The 21,280-nt window shown below is 35.6% G+C and overlaps 1 pseudogene; it reads right to left on the reverse strand.

The window, feature by feature from the left end:
• Nucleotides 1-8,486: 8,486 nt before the first annotated feature.
• LOC121101564 lies at nucleotides 8,487-8,585 on the reverse strand (annotated as a pseudogene).
• Nucleotides 8,586-21,280: the final 12,695 nt, after the last annotated feature.

Genomic DNA, 21,280 nt, shown 5'->3' on the forward strand with positions numbered 1-21,280 from the left:
GAGACAATAAAACAATAAATAATTTCAGATTGCAATAAGTGATCTAGAAAAAATAAATTCATATGACCAAGAGTCTGTGGGGTATGGAAATTCCTTTGGAACAAGTGATGAAGGAAGGACTCTGAAAAGAAACCATTTTAACTCAAATTAGAATCCTGCAACAGAGTCAGTCTAGGACAAGGGGGTCAGAGAATTCAGGCAATGGAAATAAACCCATACGGATCAAACTTAGCTGTAGATTAAATTTGGATATGGTGAGGGAAGGGGTAGAGAGCCATACGAGATGAGGTTGCAGAAATACTCAGGGCTAAATCTCACAAAGCCATGGTAAGTAGTTTGGTTCTTTTCCAAGTGAGATTAAGTAATGGATAATATTGGTGCTCAAATTCCCTGGTATCTGTATGACCATTTTTGGGCATATTTCACCTTCAGTATGCCTTTCTTCTAAGAGCTAAATGCCTGTCACTCTTTTTTTGGAAGAATGCTTTTTAGTGGCTGGAGACTGTCTTGTCCCTACTGCAGAGAAGTATCTGAAAATTTATGTCTATTACCCCCCAACCAATAATTAGGTAACTCATGGATGCAGTTTCAAGTTGAGGAAACCTTGAGACTTAATTTTCTCTCCAGAGTATTACTTTGAGATTAAGCTGAAACGACCCTCTCTGGGATTTAGCCTATGATCACATCTCTGTCTGGATCTCTCCTTTTCTCTGTTCTGTTCTCCCAGTTTCCCCTGAGAGCACTTCCTCATTGGATCCCCTGGGAATATTTTCTTATAAAATCACTTGCATACCAAAACTCATCTCACACTCTATATCTGGGAAACTCAAACTCTGACAGTTGGAAGATTTGGGAGGAATCTATAAAGAAGGTTAAAAGCTGATTAATGTTTCAAAAATATCACTGTGGCTGCTTTGTGAAGAAAATAGTGGGGGAGTGTGGGGGAAGCCAGGGAATGAGGGACAAAGTTAAGCAGGTTATTTCAGTAATCTGGACTAGATAGCAAGCTATGAGTTGCCTACACTAANNNTGTTTAATCTGTCAGTTGACAGATGTGTACATGCACTTATACTTGGAAATAAGTTTATATATTGGGGGATGTGCTTAAGATTTTGTACTGAGGAGGGGTGCCTGAGTGGCTCAGTCAGTTGAACGTTTAACTCTTAGTTTTGGCTCAGGTCATGATCTCAGGGTCGTGGGGTGGAGCCCGGTGTGGGGCTCCTGCTCAGTGCAGAGTGTGCTTGAGATTTTCTCTCTCCCTCTCCCTCTGCCCGTCCCCACCAATACATAAGTGAAATAATTAAAAAATGATTTTGCACTGAGGAGATATATCATCAAAAATGTTTGGAGAACACTGGTTTTAGAAACCAGCCAACTTTATGGTCTCTATTAACATGCAGTCTATTCTTATGGAATGCTCTTCTTGTGTGTGTATCTCTTGTGAAATGTCTTTACCTTTAATCTTTCATTTTGAGGGAGGAGATTTAATTATTTGGGTGCTTCTCTAGGTTGGCTATTATGAAGAATGAGACTATTCAATTTCTTCTGAAGAAATGCATAACTAGTTGTAGGGACAAGTCTGGTAATTCTCTATTATTTTCTGAGGATAAGAAAATTAAAAGTGCTCCAAATGCCTTAAGTGTAATTTTCCATCTACCATAAATTTACTTCAAAATGCTTTCTTCAAACAAGGTCAGGGCATTAGTGCTCATTAAGGACTATATACATGCACAGCTTGACAATTCATCAGAGAACCAGTCAGTTGTTTGAACTCAAAGAAATTCTGTAAAAAATTGTGAACTTTTCCCCACTCACTCAGCAATCTACTGCCACCTTTTACATCAGATATCATTTTAAAATGTAGATTTTATTAATCAGGTATTGTCAAGCCAACAGATCAGGAGACAATTGCCATTGAAGAGAGAGTTTGTTACAGTTACCAAAAGGAGAGATACTCCACCTTATGCAGGGCCACGTGGGGAAATATCAGGGTCAGGCAGCAGGCTGAAGGAGCAGGAAGAAGACATAACAATAGCCTTTCTTGTGGTTTCTGCAGGAAAAGCAAGGCAAGACAGGTAAATAGGTTTAGATTTGACAAGTTTGAATAATTTCAGCAGGCTCTGGGGCATAGGGGTTGTCTCTAGGTGTCTGTTACCTGGTCCAGAGAAGATAAGGGCAGGGAGATAATGGCCTCCAATATAGGAGCCCTGTGAGAGCTAGACAAAGAAGATGATTTAGGAGTATAGTCTTTGAGTTGATTGATTTGCATGTGAAAGACACTCTTGAAGCCAAGTCCGTCACTCTCCCTAGAAAATGGCTAGCCTCAAGAATGTCAGTCTGTCCTGTGTAAGCAAGGCCCCAAGATGTCAAACATACAGAACATAAAAAGCATGATCCATGTAATCACAAAGAAAGAAAATGTTTCTATGATAGAATATAAGAAGGAAAAAAAGAATAAGAGAAGAGGGAGTAAATGAAGAAAGAAGAAAAGAAAAAGAGGTAATTGGAGAGAAGGAACAGGAAAAATAGGAAAGAGGAAGAAGGGAGAAAAATTATTTCCTTTGACTAATTCTTAAGCTGGAATGATTTTAACAGGATATTCTAATAACAATTCTAAAAGTTACTTTAACTACTTTTATTATGTGGATTGACTCATTGAACAGTAAAGAAAAATGCAGCTGAGTAGGTTTGAGACAACTGAATGACTGCATATTTCATAAAAATAACTCCACTGGAAATAAATTGAATGTATTTCAACTTAAGTTTTTGCATAATATTTTTTTGTAAATTGTGTTTGCTTGAAGATTTATTCCTTAAATGAATAATGGAAATTTTTAGTAGTCAGAAATCAAGAACTTGATAGGTGTTTGAGAAGCTGGAACTCTTGTTTCTAATAAAATATGGAGAAATCATAAAAGCCATATATTTTCTTGCCGATTTAATTTTTTCTCTTTTCTTTCCTTGTTGGACTAAAACTGTGTACATTGGCTTTAAGTATCATTTAATTCTAAATATTTTAGGTTGTTTTACAGGCATCAAAATTCCCTTTTGAGGTCACCTTGGGCTCTGGTTCCTCTTGAAACATTTGCTACTACATAAAAAAACTTCCATTGTATTCACTTTTTCACATTTATTTCTCATCTGAAATCTCTAAATATTTTCCATATGATCATGAGAATATACATACAACAGACCATATGTGACAATTGAATTTGGACCTATAATCTCTGTAGTAAACAGCCCGAGAAACCAAATCACAACCTCTGAAACTGCACAGAATAGGCAGGACTTGGTCACTGACAGCTTCCCAGTTTTTTGTGTGTCTTGGGACCAACCAGAGAAAGCCAAGTATGCTCCCCAAACCAATCACATAGGAACCTAGAATGCCCACTTCTGGGTAGCCCTCATCAGGTTGCCCATGCCAACAACTTCCATGCACAACACAGCTTGAGCCTTTCTCTTTTTTCTTTTCTTTTTTTTCACTATACAGCTTTTCCACTCTCCTCCCTGACTCCAGTCTCTCTCAAAGGTAAGTGATAGTGGCTGACTCCCTTGGACAGCAAGCTCTGAACAACTAGCTTCTACTTGTTCTCATTTGAATAGTGCTCGTTTATTTCTACATGCTTTTTACTTCTTTTCCTGAGACTGATTTCGTTTCCCTTCACTAGTCTTTATAACTTTCCTTATGATAATCAGGGAAGTGATGTCTTTCTTTAGTAATAGGTATTTTTTTTCTTAGTTGAAGTATAATTGACATATACCAGTTCTGGGGAATACCATATTGCATATACCATATTGTATATATTGCAAAATGATCACTATAATAAGTCTTATAATTAACATTTATAGTTTTTTTTCTTGTCATGAGAACTTTTAAAATGTACTCTCTTAGCAATTTTCAAATATACAATATAGTATTATTAACTATAATCACCATGCTGTACATTACATCCCCAGGACTCACCTATTTTATAATGGGAAGTTTGTATCTTTTGACCCACTTCACCCATCGGGCCCTCACCTCTGACAATAACCAGTCTGTTCTCTATGAGCTTTTTGTTGTCGTTGTTTTTAGATTCCACATATAAGTGATAGATAGTACTGGCCTTTGTCTATTTCACTTAAGATAATATCCTTAAGGTCTATCCATGGAATAACAAGATTTCATTCTTTCTTATGGCTGAATAATATCCGTGTGTGTGTGTGTGTGTGTGTGTGTGTGTGGTATGTAAAACACATTTTCTACAACCATTCATCCATCAGTGGATACTCAGGTTATTTCCATACCTTGGCTATTATAAATGATGCTGCATTGAACATGGTGGTGCATATATCTTTTTGAGTTAGTGTTTTTGTTTTATTTGGGTATATACCCATTAGTGGGACTGGTGAATGATACGGTAGTTCTATTTTTAATTTTTTGAGGAACTGCCATATTGTTTTCCATAGTGGCTGCACCAATTTACCTTTCCACTCACAGTGCATGGGAGGTCAGTTTTCTCTGCATTCTCACCAACACTTGTTCTTTCCTGTCTTTCTGATAATAGCCATACTAACAGGTGTGAGGTGATACCTCATTATGGTTTTGATTTGCATTTCCTGATGATTAGTGATGTTGAGCACCTTTTCATGTACTTGTTGGTCTTTGGTATGTCTTTGCAAAACTGTTTATTCCGATCCTCTGCCCATTTTTAAAATTGGGTTGTTTTTGGTTATATGAGTTTTTATATGTTTTGGATTTTAACCCCTTATCAGATATATGATTTACAACTATTTTCTCCCATTTGATAAGTTGCCTTTTCATTTTGTTGATGGATTCCTTTGCTGTGCAGAGAAGCCTTTTAGTTTTATGTAGTCCCACTTGCTTATTTTTACTTTTGTTACCTTTGCTTTGGTGTTGAATCTAAAAATTCATTGCCAAGACCTATGTCAAGGAGCTTACTGCCTATGTTTTCTTCTGTGTGGCTGTCCAACACTATTCATTGAAGAAATCGCCCTTTCCCATTGTATATTCTTACTCCTTTGTCATAAATTAATTGATCCTATATGCATGTGTTTATTTCTGGGCTCTATATGTATCTGTTTTTATGCTAATGCCATACTGTTTTTATTATGATAGCTTTGTAATATAGTTTGAAATTATGTTTCAAAGACATTTCTTAATTTTAGCATTCTTTGCCATCTGGGAAGACTGAGTATTTCCAAACCATCAAAAATCTGGTTTCCTTTTCTTTCTTTCATTCTTTCGTTCTTTTGTTCTTTCTTTCTCTCTCTTTTCTTTTTTCTTTTCTTTTTCTTTTCTTTCTTTATTCCTCCAGCTTTGTTCTGTTATTTCTCAAGATTTCTGTGGGTATTTGGTGTCAGTAGTAGGTACTTTTTAGTGGGATGATATTATATCAGGTAGGGAAGAGCACGGATGAAAACATGACCTGAGGTAGATGAATTTGTTTTTAAGACTCCTAGACATTTTACAATTATTTGTTCTTACCTGAATTCTAACATATGTTCTCTAATTTTTAATCAATGGTAAAACCTTTTCCTGCCTTTTCCTCAAACAAAAATATGTTTCCAGAACTTTTGGAGGGTAGTAGAAATAATACGGGATTATATATAGAAGATCCTTAAAAAAAATGGAGTTCTTCAATTTAAAAATCTATTTAACCTCAGGCAATTTATTTAACTGCTCTGAGTTTCAGTATTTTAATCTGCCAATGAGACTAATATTGCCTTCTTCATAAGATCAAATATAAAAAGCAATGCATAGAAGTGTTATGTAAACAATTAAGTGATTCACATCTCTTTTTTGATTTAAAAAATTGTGGTAAATAAATATAAAATTTACTATCTTAACCTTTTTTAAAATATACAGTTCAGTAGTGTCAAGTACATTCGCACTGTTGTGCAGGTAATTTCCAGAACTCTCTTTATCTTGCAAAACTAAACTGTGTATTTATTAAGCAACAACTCTTATACTTCCTATATTTGCATAATAATGTATGATATGTCCTTAAGGTCAAAGGATGCTGTTTTGACTGTAGATTCAAAATTCACTCTGTAGGAAGGTTTTGATGGGCATGGAATAACTTTATATTGGTCCTTAAAATGGCCCAATTCTGGCTTTATTTGCCATTTATTCATTTTGAATATTATTGTCTCACATCTTTCTTTCCACATCCTTCTTTTGTACATATATATGCTATGAAGGTTTTGTCAGGCCCCTTCACTTAGGGGCATTTCCAGAGAGTCTGAGAGAGGGGTTAGAGCATTTCATGAGGTCACCTTGAGATCATTTGTAACAACAAAGCTCCACTGTTCCATATTCCATTACCAGTTAGGCCCAAAAAAGCTAATAAAACTTCTGTGGAATGAAGTGTTAATGGAGAATAGAGAGACATTACAACCTATTACAAAGCTTACAAGTGCCAAATGACAAGAATGAAAATAACACCTAAAATACAAAATAACTTTATATTTTAGCATAGACCAATAACTCAGACTCTATTAGAACTGGAGTTAGCTGCAAGTCAGTAATACCGTTCTAAAATACTTGTGATATAGGTGATCAGCTGAGGAAGACTTTCAGTGTACAACAGAACAATGAACATTTGTTTTAACCGTCTCCCTTGTTCACAGACTTGACTTTTTCATGTTAATAAGTATTCCTGAAGCCAAGCTTTTAAAATGGCAGACAGTACCATTAATTTTTTCATTTCTTTTTTCTAAGTGTAGAAGACAGCCAACCAAAACAAAGCAAACAATGCTAAAGTATTTCATAAAGTACAACACACACAGGCCAAAATAGAGATTTGCTATTAAACCAACCCATGACATGGAAGACTTAAGTTTCTTTGCACAGCGAAGAGAGTGGTTTGACATATTAATACCATGAGAATGGTAAATTATTTCTTTATAGTCGGGAAAACCAGCTGTGCTGCAACTTAGCAACAATCTTAAAATAGAAGGGAATGTGTGAAAATCTGGTCATTGTTGTCAACTATTTTCATGTTCTTTACTGTGATTTCCTTATGTAAGAGGTATCCACTCCAAAGAAATTATGTGTTGCTTGTCAGAACAATTTAAAGTCATAGAGACAGAGAAAAAGAGTCAGAAATACTTTCTTCAGGCAACTAGCTGTAACTTTTTTATTTTATTAGCAGATTTGGTTGCCAGTTACCATGGTAGTTAAACCACACTCGAAATTTTGACAGATTCCTGGAAAGTGAAAACAGATTCTCTAATTAAACATAAAGATGAAACTGGTAGACTTTTAAGGACTTAAAACTATAATTTTTGCATTAATCCACAGCAATTAATGATTGACCTCTGAAATACTAAAGAAAGGAACTAGAGGTAATTTTTATTCAGTAAGTAATTTCAATCCAAGGATAAAAAATGAGGACAAAACTGGGCAGGAAATGACAATATTTGTAATATTTGTGATCTATTTTGGTCAGTTCTAAAGTGATTTTTTTTGGTGTAAAGTATATACTTTTAAAGAATTAGCTCATTTTTTTGTGATTTCCCACAGTCTGTCAAGAGGTTAGTAATTTCAAGGCTTTTGACCTAAAAATCTACCATTAAAGATTTTGGTTTTGAAAGAATAACTATTTCAAAGGCCAAGTCCATGCTACTCATTATGGTGGACAAACCCCTCCCAGAAGTCCCAGCCTGTTTTCCAGACTTTACCACGTACCTCACTCTTTAACCTCAGAAACAACAAAGTGCTGATCATTTTCTGTTCTGTTTCTAATGCTTCTTGAATACAAATTTCTGTTTAAAATCTCACCTGTGTTTGGGTTTCCCCATCATTCAAAATGAGATTGAAAACAGTATCAGCAGTGGAAAAACATTTAAAATACATTAACAGTTTTATTACTCCTCACAATATCAAGAATGTGGAGTAAAATCAAAACAAAATGAAACAAATAATTTATGCTTTGTTTGATGCACAGAAACTAAAATTCTCTGAAATCCTTTTTAATTTGTAAAATAGGCATAATGTCACTGAATTTGGGCTGTTTTAAGATTGAGATAAAGTATGTAAATCAAGTCTATTGTTTAGTGTATTATAAAACTTGGAGTTTTAGAAAACTTGGAGTGTCATGGTTTTTTCAACCCGGTGTCTTATCCAATAGCAAAGCAAGTTGATTCTAGTTTCAAAATATATCTTTGAAATTATTATTTCTCAATACCTTCCCCAATATTACCCAAGTCAAGTGAACAACAAAATGAAAGTGACTTCTAACTGTATGCTTTGCATTCACTCTTGCTCTCTACACTACTCTTCATAATCATTAAAAAAAAAAGTTTGTTTACATTATTGCACTTTTTAAAGACCTGCAGTGATTTCTTTCCACCTTTAAAATAAATAGCAGTCTGCATTATTCCTTTCCAGACTACATTATTAGGTCCCTAGCTTACTAGCTAATCTCAAAACCAAACCAAACACACACAATTTTCTTCATTTTTAAAAATTTATTTTTTATGAAAAAATGGAACAGTCCATGAGTGTGTCATCTTTGTGCAGCAGCCATGTGAATCTTCTCCATATCCTTCCGATTTTAGTATATGTGCTAAGTGAGCACCCACAGTTTTACTTCTCAAAATTATTCCTATGGAAATGCTCAAACCTACAAAATCTATATACAATATTTATTTCAGCATTTTTATAAGAAGCAAAGTCAATATAAACAAACATGGATAGGGAATAAAAAGACATTGTCTAGGTAGAAATAAAGGACAAAAACCACCATCTTCTTTCATCTTTGATAGATACATTCACAAAACACCCTTAGGTATAAAAGAAATACTATTTCAAAGGGAAGTTCAAACACTGCAGTTATGATTGGCCACCTTCGCTAGAGAAGTGACATCAGAGCAGAGCTCTGTCCTGTACTGATGTGCCATGTTTTTGTTTTCTGTTTTAATTAAGATATGTGACATATAACATTGTGTAAATTTATGGTGTACAACAGTTGATCTGATACATTTGTATGCTGTAATATGATTGTTAATGCAGTGATAATTAGTACTTCTAACACTTCATGATTATTTCTTTTCAGTCATTGGAAAAATTGGGATTTAGTCTCTTAGCAAGTCTAATGATTATAATACAAAATTGTAGTCTGTATTCACTACTGTATTTTAGATCTATAAGATTTCTTTACTACTCATTTCAAGTTTGTATCCTTAAACAACATTTCTCCAAATCTGTCACCCAACCAGGGCCCTGTTAACCACCATTTCATTCTCTGTTCTTACAATTTTGGCTTTTTTAGATCCTGTATTTAAGTGATATCAGATAGTACTTGTTTTTTTCTGTTCCACTCATCTCACTTACCATAAGGTATTCAAAGTCCATCCATATTGTCACAGATGGCTGGATATCCTTCTTTCTCATGGCTGAAAATTGTTCCCTTATGTATATATACAGTACAATTCTTTATCCATTCATACACTGACGGGCACTTAGGTATTTTCCATATCTTGGTTATGGTGAATAATTCTACAATAAAGAAGGAAGTGCATATATCCTTTTTATATCCTATTCTCATTTTCTTTAGGTATATATCCAAAAGTGGAATTGCTGGATTTTGTGATAGTTCCTTTTTCAATGTTTTTAGGAATCTCCATATTGTTTTCCATAGTGGCTGTACCAGTTTACATTCCCACAATGTACAAGGGTTCCCCTTTTACTCATCCTCACCAACACTTATCCCATGTCATCTTGAGTATAACCATTCTGACAGTGTGAAATAACATTTCACTGTGGTTTTGATTGGCATTTCCCTGGTGATTAATGATATTGAGTACCTTTTCATGTACCTCTTGGCCATTTGGAAGAAAATGTGCCTTTTGTCCACTTTTTTTATCAGTATTTTTCTTTTGTTTTTGTTACTGATTTGTATGAATTCTTTATATATTTTCAATATTAATCCCTTACCTGATAGTTTCCAAATATTTCCTCCCATTTTATAGGTTGCTATTTCATTTTGTTGATCATATCTTTTGCTGTGCAAGTGCTTTTTATTTATTGTAACCCCACTTGTTGATGTTTGCTTTTGTTGTTTGTGCTTTTGGTGTCACACCCAAAATATTATTGCCAAGACCAATATCAAGGAGCTTCCTCCTTATGCTTTCTTCTAGGCATGCTTTGATATCATATCTTATGTTTATGTCTTTCATCCATTTGGGGTTAATTTTTGTGAGTAGTATAATTTGGGAGTCCAGATTTATTTTTCTGCATGTATTTATTCAGTTTAACCATTACCATTTGTTGAAGAGACTATCCTTTCCTTATTGGGTGTTCTTGTCTCTCTGGTCAAATATTAGTTGACAGTATATACGGGGGTTTAATTCTGGATCTCAATTCTGTTCCATTGGCCTATGTGTCTACTTTTATGCCAGTACCATACTGTTTTAATTAATATAGCTTTTTAGTATAGTTGAAAATTAGAAGGTGTGATGCCTCCTGCTTTGTTTTTCTTTCTCAGGATTAATTTGGCTATTGGGGGTCTTTGCTGATTCCATACACATGTTAGGATTATTTGTACTATTTCTATGAAGAATGTCATTGGAATAGGCACTTGGGTAGTAGATAGTTTTGGATAGTGTAAACTTTTATCAATATTAATTCTTTTGATCCATGAACATGGAATGTCCTTTCATTTGTTTGTGTTGTCTTTGATTTTTTTCAAACAATTTTTGTAGTTTTTGTCATACAGGTCTTTTTCTTCATTGGTTAAATTAATTCATAAGTATTTAATTGTTTTGGATGCTATTATGAACAAAATAATTTTCTTTTTCAGTTGTTACATTAGTAATATATAGAAATGCAACTGGTTTCTGTATGTTTTATATATTGCAACTTTATAAAATTCATTGATTAGATCTACCAGGTTTTGCTTGAGACTTTGGGATTTTCTGTGTAAAAATCATATCATCTGCAAATAATGACAATTTACTTCTTCCTTTTGATTTGAATGCCTTTTATTTCCTTGTCCTGCCTAATTCCTGTAGCTGGGATTTCCATTACTACAGTGAGTAAAAGTGGTGAGAGAGGGAATCCTTGTCTTGTACCTGATCTTAAAGGAAATGCTTTCAATTTTTTATCATTGAATATGCTGTGAATTTGTCATTTATGGCCTTTCTTATATTGAGGTATGTTACTTCTCTACCCAATTTCTTCATGCTTTTTCGTTGTTGCAATACTGAATTTTTATTTTTTCATTTTTAAATTTTTTATTATGTTATGTCACCATACAGTACATCATTAGTTTTTGATGTAGTATTCCATGATTCATTATTTGTGTATAACCCCCATTGCTCATTACAACACGTGGCCTCCTTAACACCCATCACTGGGCTAATCCATCCCCCCTCCCCCCTCCCCTCTGAAACCGTCAGATTGTTTCCTCAAGTCCATAGTCTCTCATGGTTTGTGTCTCCCTCTGGTTCCCCCCTTCATTTTTACCTTCCTTCTGCTAATGTCCTCCCTGCTATTCCTTATGTTCCACAAATAAGTGAAACCGTACGATAATTGTCTTTCTCTGCTTGACTTATTTCACTTAGCATAATCTCCTCCAGTTCCATCCATGTTGATGCAAAAGTTGAGTAATGGCTGAGTAATAGTCCATGGTATATACGGATCACATCTTCTTTATCCATTCGTCTTTTGAAGGATATCTTGGCTCCTTCCACAGTTTGGCTATTGTGGACATTGCTGCTATGAACATTGGGGTGCATATGGCCCTCTTTTCACTACATCTGTATCTTTGGGGTAAATACCCAGTAGAGCAATTGTTGGGTCATAGAGTAGCTCTATTGTTAATGTTGTGAGGAGCCTCTATACTGTTTTCCAGAGTGGCTGTACCAGCTTGCATTCCCACCAACAGTGCAAGAGGGTTCCCCTTTCTCCACATCCTCTCCAATGTTTGTTGTTTCCTGCCTTGTTAATTTTTGCCATTCTCACTAGTGTGAGGTGGTATCTCAGTGTGGTTTTGATTTGAATTTCCCTGATGGCTAATGATGTTGACCATTTTTTCATGTGTCTGTTAGCCATTTGTATGTCTTCTTTGGAAAAGTGTCTGTTCATGTCTTCTGCCCATTTTTTGACTTGATTGTTTTTTGGGGGTGTTGAATTTGAGAAGTTCTTTGTAGATCTTGGATACCAGCCCTTTATCTGTAATGTCATTTGCAAATATCTTCTCCTATTCCATGAGTTGCCTCTTAGTTTTGTTGACTGTTTCCTTTGCTGTGCAGAAGGTTTTTATCTTGATGAAGTCCCAGAAGTTCATTTTTGCTTTTGTTTCCCTTGACTTTGGAGATGTGTCATGAAAGAAGTTGCTGTGGCTGATGTCAAAGAGGTTACTGCCTATGTTCTCCTCTAGGATTTTGATGGATTCCTGTCTCACATTGAGGTCTTTCATCCATTCAGAGTTTATCTTTCTGTATGGTGTAAGAAAATGGTTGAGTTTCATTCTTCTGTATATAGCTGTCCAATTTTCCCAGCACCATTTACTGAGGAGACTGTCTTTTTTCCATTGGATTTTTTCCCCTGATTTGTCAAAGATTAATTGACCATAGAGTTGAGGTTACATTTCTGGGTTCTTTATTCTGTTGCATTGATCTATGTGCCTGTTTTTGTGCCAATACCATGCTGTCTTGATGACCACAGCTCTGTGACATAGCATAAAATCAGGCAACGTGATACCCCAGCTTTGTTTTTCTTTTTCAATATTTCCTTGGAGATTCGGGGTCTTTTTTGGTTCCATGCAAATTTTAGGATTGTTTGTCCCAGCTCTTTGAAAAATGCTAATGGTATTTTGATAGGGATGGCATTGAAAGTATAGACTGCTCTGGGTAGAATAGACATTTTAACAATGTTTATTCTTCCAATCCATGAGCATGGAATGTTTTCCATCTTTTTGTGTCTTCTTCAATTTCTTTCATAAGTGTTTTATAGTTTCTACAGTATAGATCCTTTACCTCTTTGATTAGGTTTATTCCTAGGTATCTTATGATTTTTGGTGCTATTGTAAATGGAATCGATTCCCTAATTTCTCTTTCTACAGTTACATTGTTAGTGTATAGAAAAGCAACTGATTTCTGTGCATTTTGTATCCTGCCACATTACTGAATTGCTGTGTGAGTTCCAGTAATTTGGGGGTAGAGTCTTTTGGGTTTTCCACATAAAGTATCATGTCATCTGTGAAGAGAGAGAGTTTTACTTCTTCTTTTCCAATTTGGATACCTTTTATTTCTTTTTGTTGTCTGATTGCTGATGCTAGGACTTCTAGTACTATGTTGAACAATAGTGGTGAGAGTTGGCATCCTTGTGCTGTTCCTGATCTTAAGGGAAAAGCTCTCAGCTTTTCCGCATTGAGACGATATTCATTGTGGGCTTTTCATAGATTGTTTTTATGAAATTGATGTATGTTCCCTCTATCCCTACACTCTGAAGGGTTTTAATCAGGAAAGGATGATGTATTTTGTTAAATACTTTTTCTGCACCAATTGAGAAGATCATATGGTTCTTGTCTTTTCTTTTATTAATGTGTTTTATCACACTGATTGGTTTGTGAATGTTGAACCACCCTTGCATCCCAGGAATAAATCCCAATTGGTTGTGATGGATAATCCTTTTAATGTACTGTTGGATCCTATTGGCTAGGATCTTGTTGAGAATTTTGGCATTCATATTCATCAGGGATATTGTTCTGTAATTCTCCTTTTTGATGGGGTCTTTGCCTGGTTTTGGGGATCAAGGTAATGCTGGCCTCATAGAAGAAGTTTGGAAGTTTTCCTTCTGTTTCTATTTTTTGAAACCACTTCAGGAGAATAGGTATTATTTCTTCTTTAAGTATTTGGTTCCTGGGAATCCATCTGGCCCTGGACTCTTATTTTTTGGGAGGTTTTTTTTTATTACTGCTTCAATTTCATTGCTGGTTATTGGTCTATACATATTGTCAATTTCTTCCTGTTTCAGTCTTGGTAGTTTACAGGTTTCCAGGAAGGCATCCATTTCTTCCAGGTTGCTTAATTTATTGGCATATAGTTGCTGATAATAATTTCTAATAATCTTTTCTATTTCCTTGGTGTTGGTTGTAATCTCTCCCCCTGCATTCATAACTTTATTAATTTGGGTCCTTTCTCTTTTCTTTTGGATAAGTCTGACAAGAGGTTTATTGATCTTATTAATTCTTTCAAAGAACCAGTTTCTAGTTTCATTCATCTGCTCTACTGTATTTCTGGTTTCTATTCCATTGGTCTCTGCTTAAATCTTTACTATTTCTCTTCTCTTGCTTGGGTTAGGTTTTATTTGCTGTTCTTTCTCCAGTTCCTTTAGGTGTAAGGTTAGCTTGTGTATTTGGGATTTTTCTACTTTTTTGAGTGAGGCTTGAATGGCTATGTATTTCCCCCTTAGGACCACCTTTGCAGTATCCTCCTTTGGACTGATGCGTTTTCATTCTCATTGGTTTCCATGAATTAAGTTCTTCTTTAATTTCCTGGGTGACCCACACATTCTTTAGTAGGATGGTTTTTAACTTCCAAGTGTTAGAATTCCTTCCAAATTTTTTCTTGTGATTGAGTTACAGTTTCATAGCATTGTGGTCTGAAAATATGCAGGGAATAATCTCAGTCTTTTGGTATCAGTTGATCTGATTTGTGACCCACTATGTGGTCTGTTCTGGAGAAAGTTCCATGTGCATTCGAGGAGAATGAGTATTCTGTTATTTTAGGGTGGAATGTTCTGTATATATCTATGAAGTCCATCTGGTCCAATGTGTCATTCAAAGCTCTTGTTTCTTTGTTGATCTTCTGCTTAGATGATGTGCCTATTGCTGAGAGTGGAGTGTTGAGGTCTCATACTATTAAAATATTATTATCAATATGATTCTTTATTTTGGTTAACAGTGGGCTTATGTAGTTGGCTGCTCCCATGTTGGGGGCATAGATATTTACAATTGTTAGTTCTTCTGTTTTGTAGGGACACTAGGGTTGTCCTCCTCTTGTTCTTCCAGCCTGTCTTCTGGGAGAGTGGCCTGCTGTGCTGTTACTCAGGCAATCCTGCTTGGGCAGAATTGCCCTGCGGGGGTGGGAGGGGGGGAGGGAAGGTAGGCTCAGTGAAAACTGCTTTTTTGAGCTTTTGTTCTCTGGCAGCTTTCTCCCTGGCAGCTTTCTGAATCTCTTTCAAGAGTCAGAGCAGAAGTGAGTGCATCCAAACCCCTGTCCCAGAGCAAAGAAATCACAGTCTTTCTTCACTGAGCTCTCCAGGACACATAGCCTCCCTTTCCATTTGCACTGCTAAAAATGCAGCCTTTCCAGTTGTGTGCCCCACAACAGCTCTTCCAGAGGTCGATCCCAGGGCTGGGCATGTCTCTGTCCTTTGTGTTTGTAAAACTGTGAGCCACCCCAGGGTCATGTGAGTGCACCTGCAGGTCCTGGATCCTGTCTGGGGGCTGGATTAGAGTCCTTTCCCTGCCACTACTGGTCCACAAATCTGTGCCCAGTCCCAGTAAAGGACGCTCTTGCACTCCAGTGTTATATCACCTTCCCAGTGCCAGTTTATGGCAGCTCCATCCCCCTTCCTTTTATCTTCCGATATCTGCATGCAGAATCTTGGCTCTGCCCTTCATACCTTGAGATTTTCTGCTGGTAGAGATCCAGATATATATTCTTATATCTCAGGCTGATTTCGTGGGTGTTCAGAGTGGTTTGGTAGGTATTCAGCTAAATTCAGGGGACTTGTTGAAATAGGGTCCCCTACTCCTCTGCCATCTTCTCTCCTCCTGTTCATGCTTTTTATCATGAAAGGATGTTGTATTTTCTAACATGCTTTTCTGTATCTATTGAGATGATCATCTGATTTTTATCTTTCTACTGATGTGTCACATTTATTAACTAGTGTATGTGAATCCTCCTTGCATCCCAGGGATAAATTTCATGTGGTCATGGTACATAATCCTTTTAATGTGTGGGTTTGCTAACATTTTGAGAATTTTTGTGTCTGTACTCAACCAGGACATTGGTCTATAGTTTCTTTTTCTTAGAGTATCCTTAACTGACTTTGTTCAGGATAATGCTGGTCTTATAGAATGAGTTTGGAAATATTCCCTCTTCAATTTTGAGGGGAGAGTTTGGGAAGGATTAGCATTAATTCTTCTTAAAATGTTTGGTAGAATTCAACAGTGAAGCTGTCTGGTCCTGTAGTTCTGTGTTGGGAAGTTTCAATTACTTATTCAATTGCTTAACTTATTATTGGTCTGTTCAGAGTTTCTATTTCTTCCTGATGCCATCTTGGTACATTGTGCATTTCCAGGAATTTTTGTCTTCTAGATTGTCTAATTTGTTGGCATGTGATTATTCACAGTAGATTCTTATCATCCTATGTATTTCTGCAGCATGAGTTGTAATGTCTCCTCTTTCACTTCTAATTTTATGTATTGGAGTCTTTTTTTTTTTCTTAGTTAGCATAAGGTTTGTCAATTTTATCTTCTTAAAAAACCAGCCCATAGTTTCAATTAATCCTTTATATTGTTTTTCTTGTCTCTATCTCTTTATTTCTATTCAGAACTTTATTATTTCCTTATTTATGCTAACTTTTCTTAAATTGTTCTTTTTATCCCCTCGTTCCTTGAGGGTCAAATTAGGGTATTCATTTTAGATCTTTTCAATTTCATAACATATACATTTTCAGCTTAAACTTTTCTCTCAGAACCCCCTTTGCAGCATTCCACCAGTTTTAGTATGTTGTGGTTCCATTTTCATTTATTTTGAGACATTTTAAATTTTTTCTTTTCTTTTTTTTAATTTGACCTATTGGTTATTCAGGTATGTGTTGTTCAGTTTCCACATATTTGTAGATTTTCCAGCTTTCCTCCTTTTGTTCCTTTCTAGTTTCATACTATCATATTTATTGGGTTATCGGTATGATTTCAATATTCTTAAAATTAGTAAGACTTGTTTTGTGCTGTATCATATCATCTGTCCCCAAACATACTTTGCGCTTAAGAAATATGTGTATTTTGTTGCTGTTGCATGGAATGTTCTGTAAATGTTTAAGTCCATTTGGTCTAAAGTATGGTTCGATTCCAAAGTTTCCTTCTTGTTCTTCTGTTGGAAGATCTATCCATTGCTGAGTGGTTCTGGGTTCCCTCTTATTATTGCTATTTTTCCCTTTAGATCTGTTAGTATTTGCTTAATACATTTAGGTGCTCCAATGTTGGACAAATGTATATTTATTGTTATTATATCCTGGTGTATTGATGCCTTCATAATTATATAATGACCTTCTTTGACTCTTGTCACCATTTTTGGTGTAAAGTCTATTTTGCTGAAGTATTAACTCTATTTTCTTTTGGCTCCGTTTGCATGGAATATCTTCAATCCCTTCACTTAGAGACTATATGTTTCTTTGAAGCTGAAATGAGTCTCTTGTAGGCAGTATATAGTTGGGTTCTTTTCTTTTTTAAAAAAAATTTTTTAGATTTTTTATTTATTTTTTGTGAGAGAGAGACTGAGGGAGGGAGGAAGAGAGAGAGAGAGTTAAAAAAAGTCATTTAGCTACTCTGTGCCTTCTGATTGGTGAATTCAGTCCATTTACATTAGAATGACTACTGATATGTAACGACTTACTAATGCCATCTTATTAATTACTTTCTGATTATTTTGTATTCCCATTGTTTCTTTTCCCCTCTTTCTACTTGTGTAAATTTCTTATTTTCTGTGATAGTATATTCTATTTCCAGTTTCTTTGTCTTTTGTGTCTCCAGTTTTTGCCTTGTGGTTACCTTGTGGATTACATAAAATGTCCTATAGATACAACACTCAATTTTAGGCTGATAGCAACATATCTTCAAACACCTATAAATATGCCATCCTTTTACTTTTCCCTTTTATATTATTGATGTTAAAATTTAACTACTTTAGTTGTGTATTCAGTAACAATTTGCAATAGCTATAGTTATTTTACAACTCTTTAACTTTTATACTATTGTTGAGTGATTAACACACCATCCTAATATAGAGTTATAGCTTTTTTACTTTCTATTCACCCTACCAGAGTATTGTATACTTTCACATATTTACACATTAGTGATTAGTGTCTTTTCTTTTCATCTTAAAGAACTCCTTTCAGCATTTCTTGCAAGGCAGGTACTGTGGTGGCAATTTTTTTTTCCTTTTGTTGAGAAAGTGTGACTGTTGCTTAGCCTGTGACCTGCACCTGGGCAAATGGAGACTTCTTACCTTCCCTGTCTTTAGAATGTGGGCTGTGCCCACTGTTCCCACGTGGGGACACAGCCTTGAGAGAACATTGTTTTGAGCTGCCCTGGATCATGTATGTGACTAAACCCAGCTTTTATGTAATCTTGAAAGTTTCTGGTAGGTAGGTGTGCAGATCTCCTCATCTTGCAGCCACTTAAGACAAAACTTATAAATTTCCTTGCTTATTAAATCTGTCACCTATGAATCTAGGGTGGTCTGCCTCTTTCTTCAGTCTCTCCCTGCCCTCTGTGTACAGGAACCAGCTTGCAAAACAACATCTTTCAACATCTTGAATATTAATTCCACTCTCTTCTGGGTGATAGGTTTCTGCTGAGAAATCTGCTGATAGCCTAATTAGGGTTCCTTTGTAGGTTACTTTCTTTTTTTCTTCTCCTGGCTGTCTTTAAGATTCTTTCTTTATCATTGATTTTTAAAAATAATTTCATTATAATATTTCTTGAGGAAGATCTTTTTGCATTGAGAAAATAAGATGCTCTATTAGCTTAGTGGGCTTGTATGTGCAAGTCCTTCCCCAAAGTTTGGTAAGTACTCATCTATTATTTCTTTAAATAAACTGTGTCTCCTCCTCCTCTTCTCCTTCTGAAATCCCAGTGACTCTAATATTTGCCTTTCTGATTGAATCTGATAGTTCTCATAGGCTTTCTCCACTTTTAAACAATCTTAGATCCCTCTCTTCTTTTAACTGAATTATTTCTTTATTCCTATCCTCCAAGTCACTTATTGTCCTTTCCATCTGGTCTACCTTAGTACAGATGAACTCTTTTGCATTCTTCATCTCATTCATTGAATTTTTCTGCTCCAGAATCTTTTTGGCTCTTTTTTTAAAAAAAATAATTTCAATCTCTTTGATAATGAATGGTTCCTATTCATTAATTTTATTCCTGATGCCATTGAATTGTTTTTCTTAGTTTTCTTATAGTTATCTGAATTTTTTTTCATAACAGCTATTTTGAATTCTTTGTCAGTTAGCTTGTGATATTCTATGCTGCTGAGTTCTTTTGTTGGAGAATTATCATATTCTTTTTGTGAAACTATATTTTCTTGATTTTTAAATATTGTTTGTCACTATGTGCTTCTGCATTTGCATTTGAAGTAGCAGATACGTTCCTTTCTAAACTTTTGTTTTCTTTGGTTGTTGTAATTCATCAGGCTGGCTATTTGAATCCTTTCTTTTGTATTTCAGAAGATAGTGCTATAGCTCAGGTTTGTAGCTTCCTCCTTGCCCACTGATCTTTACCTATTTTCTGAACAAGCTCCCTGTCTACTAGCATCTCTCTCCTGGATGCACTGGGTAGAATACATAAGGAACTGTTCCCAGAGTATATGGGGTTTAGCACTTGGAGCTTTGGGGTTGCCAATAGACCTGGTAGGGATCTTCTAGTGGGGCACTCCTGGAGATTTGTGGGCAGACTTCCTGTTGAAGTCCTGAAAAGGATAGTAGGAACTGGCTTCCTTTAATGTCCTTTGATACTCTTATCTATTTTTTCTCTTTCTTCTTTCCCCCAATCATGGCAGTTGCTCCTCAGAAATTAAGGTGCTACTAAAGGGAAATGGATTTTTCCAGCCACAATCCATACAACTTGGGTAGCCAGGCAGTCACTCACCACCTTACTTTCCATCTCCTCCATGGGAAATGTCCCTACTTTCCACCTCCTCTGTGGGAGAGGTTGCCACAGGCTGCCAAACAGCTTAGCCCTTGAAATGTCACCCTGGAATAAGGGTGGCTCTGATGAGTTCCTCCCTCTCCACCTAGACTTTTACAATTTCTCTTTCACATATCGGTATCTGCCCAGGTTTTTTCTCTCATTGCTACAAGTAGGGTTAGGGCAGGTTGTCACCTCCCTTGGATACATAGCCCTTACTGAGGTCTTGTTTATTTTCAGATGCACAGGTAGGCAAGAATACTCTTGAGTCCCTTAGTGTAAGGTGCTGAGACATTTTTGCCCAGTTATGGATGTAATTGTTAAAAAAAAAGGGGGGGGGAGAGGAAAAAGGAATGACTTCCATGATGCTGATGTCACTTTTTCTGAAGTACCATGTTTAACAGTCTCACTTTGGTTATGCTAGCACCATTCTTCTGGCTTGATGAAGCAAGACTGAAAGTGGTGTTATGAAAAATACTGAATTCTAAGCCACAGAGTTATATCAGTTCCAGTTTCCTATCCTGAATGGTTGGTATAAAAAAGAGGACTCTAAATAGAAAGCAAAAACCAAAAAGCCAGAAAGACAGATATTGTGATCTCTTATTAAGATGTCTAAAGATCTTACTGAGGTCTGACTCCAGAGCAATGTTTTGTTTGGTTCTGTGTTTGTGGGTAGAGAGTAAATGGATGATTAAATTGACAGTGGAGTGAGTATTTAAAATAAAGGTAAAGGAGTTGAAGAAAGAGTGTTTAGGTCATGTTAAAAATGAGAGACTCATAAAACAAATGAACACAGAAAGTTTAAAGGAACAAAGATAACAATAAAAAAGCAAACATTCATGCTCAAAGAACCAGAATCAACATTAGTACCTGAAAAAATATTTGAGAAAGAAATACACAATACAAAGAGGGTTATTTTGTGATAATAAATGGAACAGTCCATACTGAAGATTTAAGTGTTCAGTGTACTAAATGACTATCAAAACATGTAAAGTAAAAACAAAAACACACAAAAAAGAAATGACAGATAAACAATAGCAATAGGAGCTAGACTACCATCATTCCTGCAACTAAAACAAGTAGACAAGAAAAAAAAAAAAGATTGTACTTTTAAAAAGTATCTTGTAGTCTTCAATTAAGTGTGACATGGCTGCCTGAAATGGAAGCTATTCTGCAATTTTGTATGGTTCCACATTCTTATCAATACTTGTTATTGTCCACCTTTAATTTTAGGCATTTAGGAATGCATAGGAGTATCACAATGAGCTTTAGAAGTTTTATTTTACATTTCTCTCATGATTGATGGCACTGAACACTTGTCATATGATTCCTAGCTGTTTGGGTGTATT

Source organism: Ursus maritimus, unplaced genomic scaffold (assembly GCF_017311325.1).
Source record: "Ursus maritimus isolate PB19 unplaced genomic scaffold, ASM1731132v1 scaffold_8, whole genome shotgun sequence".
Classification (NCBI taxonomy): domain Eukaryota; kingdom Metazoa; phylum Chordata; class Mammalia; order Carnivora; family Ursidae; genus Ursus; species Ursus maritimus.